The following is a 6773-nucleotide window of genomic DNA, read 5'->3' as shown; positions in this document are numbered from 1 at the left end:
CATGGATACATTAAACATAATCTCTTGGAATATCTTTGGCCTCAAGCGGAACATTCCTCTTCTAAACATGTTCTGCAAAAATCAAAAACTTCAAAGGCATTATTGCACTGCAAGAAAACGCTCCTCTGGCCACATGACCTTGCCATATGCGATTCAATTCATGAAGACTACAGAACCTTCTCGACTTCATCGATGCAAGTTACAGATCAAATCCTAGCTGGTCGCCCCGAAAGGAGGCCTTTCTTTCCTGTGGCACAAATCGTAGACAATACGATAAAGGTGATGACCTCAGGAGTGACAGATTGCTGTGGGGCTTCAAGTGACAGTAAGGGAACTCGATTATCCTAATTATTAATGTTTATATGCCATGGGAAAATAACAATAATTTTGATCATTACTGCATGATCCTAGGGGAATTACACAGTATTATTCATTGATTCTCATGCTGATCATATTTGTATAATCGGGGACCTTAATTCTCACCCCACAAAAACAATTTTATAATGAACTTACTCGCTTATGTCAAAATCATGCTCTCCAAATTAGCGATGTAATGCTCCTCCCTCCCTCCTCTTATTCATATGTACATAATAGAGCGGACGCTATTACAACTTCCTGGCTGGACCACTGCATCACATCTCCACAACTTCATGATTCTATTATGACCTGCAATATTCGCTATGATCTTGCAACGGGCTACGATCACATCCCATTACAGGTGTCATTCAGTACCCCAACCCTCCCTACCGTGAACCCCCTAACTGATCGACCACCAGCGGTAAACTGGGATTTTTAAAAACCAACAGAAAACCAGAGACTTTAGGGCGACCACGGAAACCACGTTACGGTCAATAGTTCAACCGGCAGACGCCTTACTTTGTACTAACACAAATTGTAGAAATGACCACCACAAGAGGGATCTGAATGAATTCTATTCGAACATAATCTCCGCGTTTGCTTGCTTCGGCCAGGACTGCCTACAGATTTCGTTCAAGGTAATTCTCGAATATACCTGGATGGAATGACTGGTTAAAGATCGTTTATACATACTCACGAGAAATGTTTTTTTACTGTGGAGGCAAAATGGTAGCCCAGGGAAGGGCACACTGCATTGCTAATGAGACAGCGAGAGCGCAGTTCAAACTTGCTCTTAAGCACTGCAGGTTAATGAAAAACAACTAAGAGCCGATGCAATGTCCAGAAACTTAGAATCTGGTGATTATCCTCGTCTTTGGAAAGATATCCAGTCTTTAAAATCCCAAAACTAAAAAGCTATCACAGAGAATAGGGGAGCAGTCGGAGACGAAGCTATTGCAAGTATGTGGGGCGATCACTTCAACAATATCCTGAATTGCATAAATGATCGAGATTCCCCGAAGGGATGTAGATAACCTCCTTACTGACAACATTCAATTTCATTTTGCAGACCGTATTACGCCAGGTAACATCAGCGATGCCATAAACAGCCTACCTAATAATAAATCGCCCGCTGTGATGGTCTTCCTGCAGAGGCCTTCAACTCTGCCATCCGATAATTTACATTTTGCTAGCTGCCCTATTCAATGCGTGCATAATTCACCGGTTTCTTCCAGACTCCCTACTCTTAGTTCACTTGATACATTAATCAAAACAAGCTAAAGTATGCAGCTGACCCTGGCAACTACCGGCCGATTGCAAATCACAACGATCGCATCGAAGATACTTGAGTCTGTTCTTCTAGTTAGACTTCTCCCCTTTCTACACACCACTGACAACCAGTTCGGGTTTAAAGCAAACCACTCAACCGACACCTGCATCTACATACTGAAAGAATTGCTTAATTACTACCTATCATCAGCCTCTCCTATTTTCCTTTGTTTTGTAGATGTGAGAAAAGCATTTGACAGAGTAAACTACCTGAAGCTCTTCCTGAAGCTGCATAAAAGGGGCACACCCCTGTACCTAATTGGCATTTTACATTGCTGGTTCTCCACACAGCAATTCTGTGTCAAATGGGGTAACGTGTTATCTTACACCTTTCGGCTCCCTAAACGGGCTCCGGCAAGGGGCATTCTCTCTCCTTACCTGTTTAATACGTACACAGATGACTTGAATGTCAAACTGAACTCGCTCCCAATCGGATGCACCGTCAATGAAACAACTATAAACAACCTCTGTTACGCCGACGATATGGTTCTGATTTCCCCACCCCTCAGTGCAAGGTCTCCAACGACTCATCGACACTGCTGTCAATATGCAGAGGAATTTGATATAATCTACAACGAAACCCAAGACCAGTGCATGTCGCTGCTCCCGAGATCGCTTAAGCATATTGCAGAACCTCAAATTTTCCTCGGAAACCATCGGCTGGAATTTGTGCACGAATTTCCGTATTTGGGTCACATTATCACACCGACGACCTAAAAGATACGGCAGACATTGAACAGAGGCGTCGTAAACTATGTGCAGCTGGCAACATGATTGCAAGGAGGTTTGCCTTCTGTCACCGAGACGTGAAACTGCTGCTATTCCGCTCGTACTGCTACAGTATCTATGGGTGTTCCCTCTGGACGAACTATACTCGAGAGACCATGAGACGCATCACTGTTGTGCACAATGACATTCTGAGACGCCTCACAAACACTCCCCGCTACCACTCCGCCACACAGATGTTCATTGAAAACCACCTGGACAATTTAAAATCATTGTTAGGCGGACAATGTCCAGTTCTGGTAACCCGAGTGAGAAACAGCAGCAACTCGCTCATACAAAGCATCCTAAAGGAGTGAAGCAAGAAGAAGATCTAAATTGTGGGAAAGATGGGAAAATGAGGCCTTTGTCCCTAAAGGACTTAATCTCTGTTATTGGCAAGATGTCATCTGCAGTTTTTGTCATTATTACAAATTTATTGCTGATATTTTAATTTTTTCATTATTACTGTGATTCCTATCAAGTTAAAGTTTTATTTACATTTAATTTATGTATTAAGCCCTCTGGACCTGATACTGTAACCAACCTAAGGTCTCTAGTTGAAATTTGAGTTATATAATATGTGCACCAACTGTTATTACTCGCAATGCATTTTTTTTTTCTCACAATATTATTACTGTTATTACCAGTATGATGATTACTAGCTTTTATGCTACCTCAGCTATATTGGATGGTAAGTGCCGATTTATTACATTTTCTTTTTCTATTTTATCATATCTCATGTATCTAGATTGTGTATGTTACTGTCTGTATCTTGTATAATCAATGTATATGGCCCCGAGCTGAAATAAAACATATTATTATTATTATTATTATTATTACTTTGTTCTCATGTTTTTATCCAATTTTTCATTGCCCTCCTCTCCCGTTTTTATTCAAATTTTCCATTACCTTGTTCTCATATTTTTGCTTACTCGGGGAGTAAGCCTACTTTGTTGTTTGTGTGGGTAGGGTGAGAGGTGGGGTGGTAGGAAGCCTACCAAAGTCTGAAAAGGTGTTTCGTTTTGAGTTAAAGATACAGGAATTTTAGGAGAGGATATTTACAATTTATTTATTAGAATAAAAATGTAAAATGATAAATAATGGGCATGTTAAAGAGTACAGAAATATCATTCCTAATTATAAAGTATTGTTTTTATTTTCGTTGGTGAAGCGTAGCTCAATTTGGCCGTAGAATTTAGCACGTTTTAATTTATTTGGTGTACTGATTTAGAGGCTATATTTCTGTACAATTATTTTGTGTTTCATGAGTGTCCTTTTTATTTGATCCTTGTTGTTAGTGTGAGTCGTAATAATTGTGAGCATTAATTATGAAGACCACTTCACGTTAAGTTAGGAATATAACGTTTGCAACTTATGCGTCAGGGGAAAAATCTTGCACGCGTCCCGAGTAAGCTGGAGGTCGCATCACGCCTTGTTAATCCAAATGTTTCATCACCTAGTTCCCTTTTTCTCTTGTTTTCCTTCGAATATTTCATCGTCTTTTTCACTTGGTTTTTTTTTCTCTCTCTCGTCACTCCTTCTGTGACGCTTATTCGTGAGTCGACTAAACATTTTTACATCACTTCTGATACCTTTTTCATTTGTATTCCATATAGTCGAATTGAGCTGAATATAGAGAATTTAGGCCAAAGGCCAAGCCCTGGGACCTATGAAGTCATCCAGCGCTGAAATGGAAATTGACAGCAAAAGGTTTGAAAGGTGTAACAGGAGGAAAACCTCAAAGCAGTTGCACTATGAATCAAGTGTGAGGGGAAGGTGGAAAGTACGATGAAGAAAGAGAATAAGACAGGAGGTACAGTAAAAGGAACGGAAGTGGTTGCAGCTAGAGGCAGAGGGCACGCTGCAAAGAACCTTAAGTGGTGCCTACAGTGCACCGTACGAGGTCCACTGACGGCACTACCCCGCTACGGGGTGTATTCCACATAGGGAAATGAAGTGTCTTTCTTAGAAAATGCCCAAGAGTTTCGTCCTCCATAGGACCTCTTCTTGGAGCGTTTATTAAGGATACCTAATGGACGGTCGGATGTTTTGTTTTACGAGTCACATACAAGTCCTCAGACAACCCTCCCCGTCACCTGGAAATCTCAGGCTCATATCCAGCGGACGGTATCCGGATGTCCTGTTATTACGGATTAACGGAAAGGCGTTTTACCGGTCGGATATCCGAATCAGAGTCAGTCAGGATCTATTTATTTTTTTATTTTTTATTTTTTATCTCGAAAGAAGATGTCTTCAAATTCTGTTTCCAAAGTTAGTCGAAGAAAGTCCATCTAAGATTCCTGGACATTCTTAAAAAGAATTTTTTTTTTTATGTGATGGATTGTAAGGGTTATTTTTGGCTTGAAAAGTAGGTATATATTTTTCTTCATATATCCCGATCTTGCACAAAGGAAATTCTCAAAAGAACTCGTTTTTAGACGTCCTGGTTTGTAAGGGCTATTTTCTGCTTGAAAACACCGATATATATGCAATATTAAAACACCATATCATGCTTCTTAGTAATCAGTAGAAGGAACCACAGTAATATTCTTCTTTATCAAGGCGAAATATATTTGTTGAAATATTTCTACAAATATATTTCGTCTTGATAAGCAAGAATTTACTGTGGATCCTTCTACTGACCGATAGATATATATATATATATATATATATATATATATATATATATATATATATATATATATATATATATATATATATATATACATATATATATATATATATATATATATATATATATACATTATATATATATATATATATATATATATATATATATATATATATATATATATATATATATATATATATATATATATATTTCAATACATCCCCTGAACACCTGAATTAGCCCTAATCCCAATTAGCCCGAACAACTCTCAATTACCCATCCCACTAGTGGGAAATTTGTTTTTAACAGTCAACGTTGCCAACGCTGCAGGTAAAAACTTCTTGAGTTACCATCCCAGACGGTTTGGCAACGCTGGTACAGGTGTGTGTCGTTACTCTTATCTTCCTCAATGCTTTTTGTTCGCGCCGCGGGAAGGTTGTTGACCTTCTGCAGCGCAAGTTTGATCCTTGCCCGACTCTCTCGGATGGTTACGATTATTGACGAAAGAACTCAAGAATTACGGGACTTGGTTTTCGTTTGGATTGGATGATATACAGATATTATGGATAAGACTTCGCATTTCTACCCTCCACCTCAGCACCGGCAGTTTCGACTCCGTCTTTGATCTCTCCGACGTCGGCAGAAGCCACTGCACATCGCTCCTGCTCTTCCTGCAAAGAGACGTATGAGTCACTGAGACACGATAGACACTCTACATGCCAGGTATGTAGGAAAATTAAATGCGATGTGGAAACGCGGTGTGAAGAATGTTCAAGTTGGACAGTTGAAGAGATGGAAGACTACATCCGACATCGCAAGTCGTTAGCCAGTAAAGGAAGTAAACGCAAAGTAGATTCAGCGTCATCTGTAGGATCGCAAGCTCCTATACAACAACCGAAGGAGTTAGCTAGTGATGAGTAGTAAACAGATAGATAGGATAGGATAGCAAATAGCATGACAAAATTAATTACGAGTCTTTTCCAACAATTTGCTGATGAAAATGCTAGTAGCGTTAGGATGTCTAATCATAATTCTCTTTCAGCTCCCCTGCCTGTTCCAGAACCAGCCCTAAGTGGGCAGGTTCTGTCGGCCCCCTCGGCACGGAGCAGGCAGTGAAGGACCCCCCCTTACAACCCCCTAGTAGTTTTGATAAAATTAATTTGGAAAATTTTAGCCAGGATCAGGGAATAGGGGTGACTAAGACGATAGGGTCCGAGTTAGGTATTGAGGACAAGCTTGCGAGCGTGCAGAGTCGTTCTCCTGGACGGACATCAAGTCTGAGTTCGTTGGCATCCAGCCTTAAGCAGAACGTTTCTCCGTCTTCTCTTCTGTTTAGGTCCGGTTCGAGGACACAAGTAAAGTTTACGGTTCCGAAGTGCGGGATCCTGTTCCTTTAGCTGTCAACTATCCTTCCTATGTCTTAGAAGATCCTATTTCTTCTTCCCCTGTATCTGTCTTCCCTACCCCTTCTTCTAGTAATGCGGATCAAGGAGCCCTCCCTTCGGGTGTTCTAAGAAGTTTCCCGTAGTAAGTTTCGATTCGACTTGGCAGAGAGAAACGCTGATCTTTTGGGCCTCTCTAAAGTCTATAGGCTTTTGATTAAAGGTTGCATTATTAATGGTATTATGAACATTAGAGATTATGTGACAGAATGTCAGAATTTTTTGGAGACAATGCTGCAAGACTTTCA

This window comes from Macrobrachium nipponense, chromosome 46, assembly GCF_015104395.2.
Source record: "Macrobrachium nipponense isolate FS-2020 chromosome 46, ASM1510439v2, whole genome shotgun sequence".
NCBI classification, from domain to species: Eukaryota; Metazoa; Arthropoda; class Malacostraca; order Decapoda; family Palaemonidae; genus Macrobrachium; species Macrobrachium nipponense.
The sequence above is the reverse complement of the archived record's forward strand: the minus strand, read 5'-3'. Positions refer to the sequence as shown.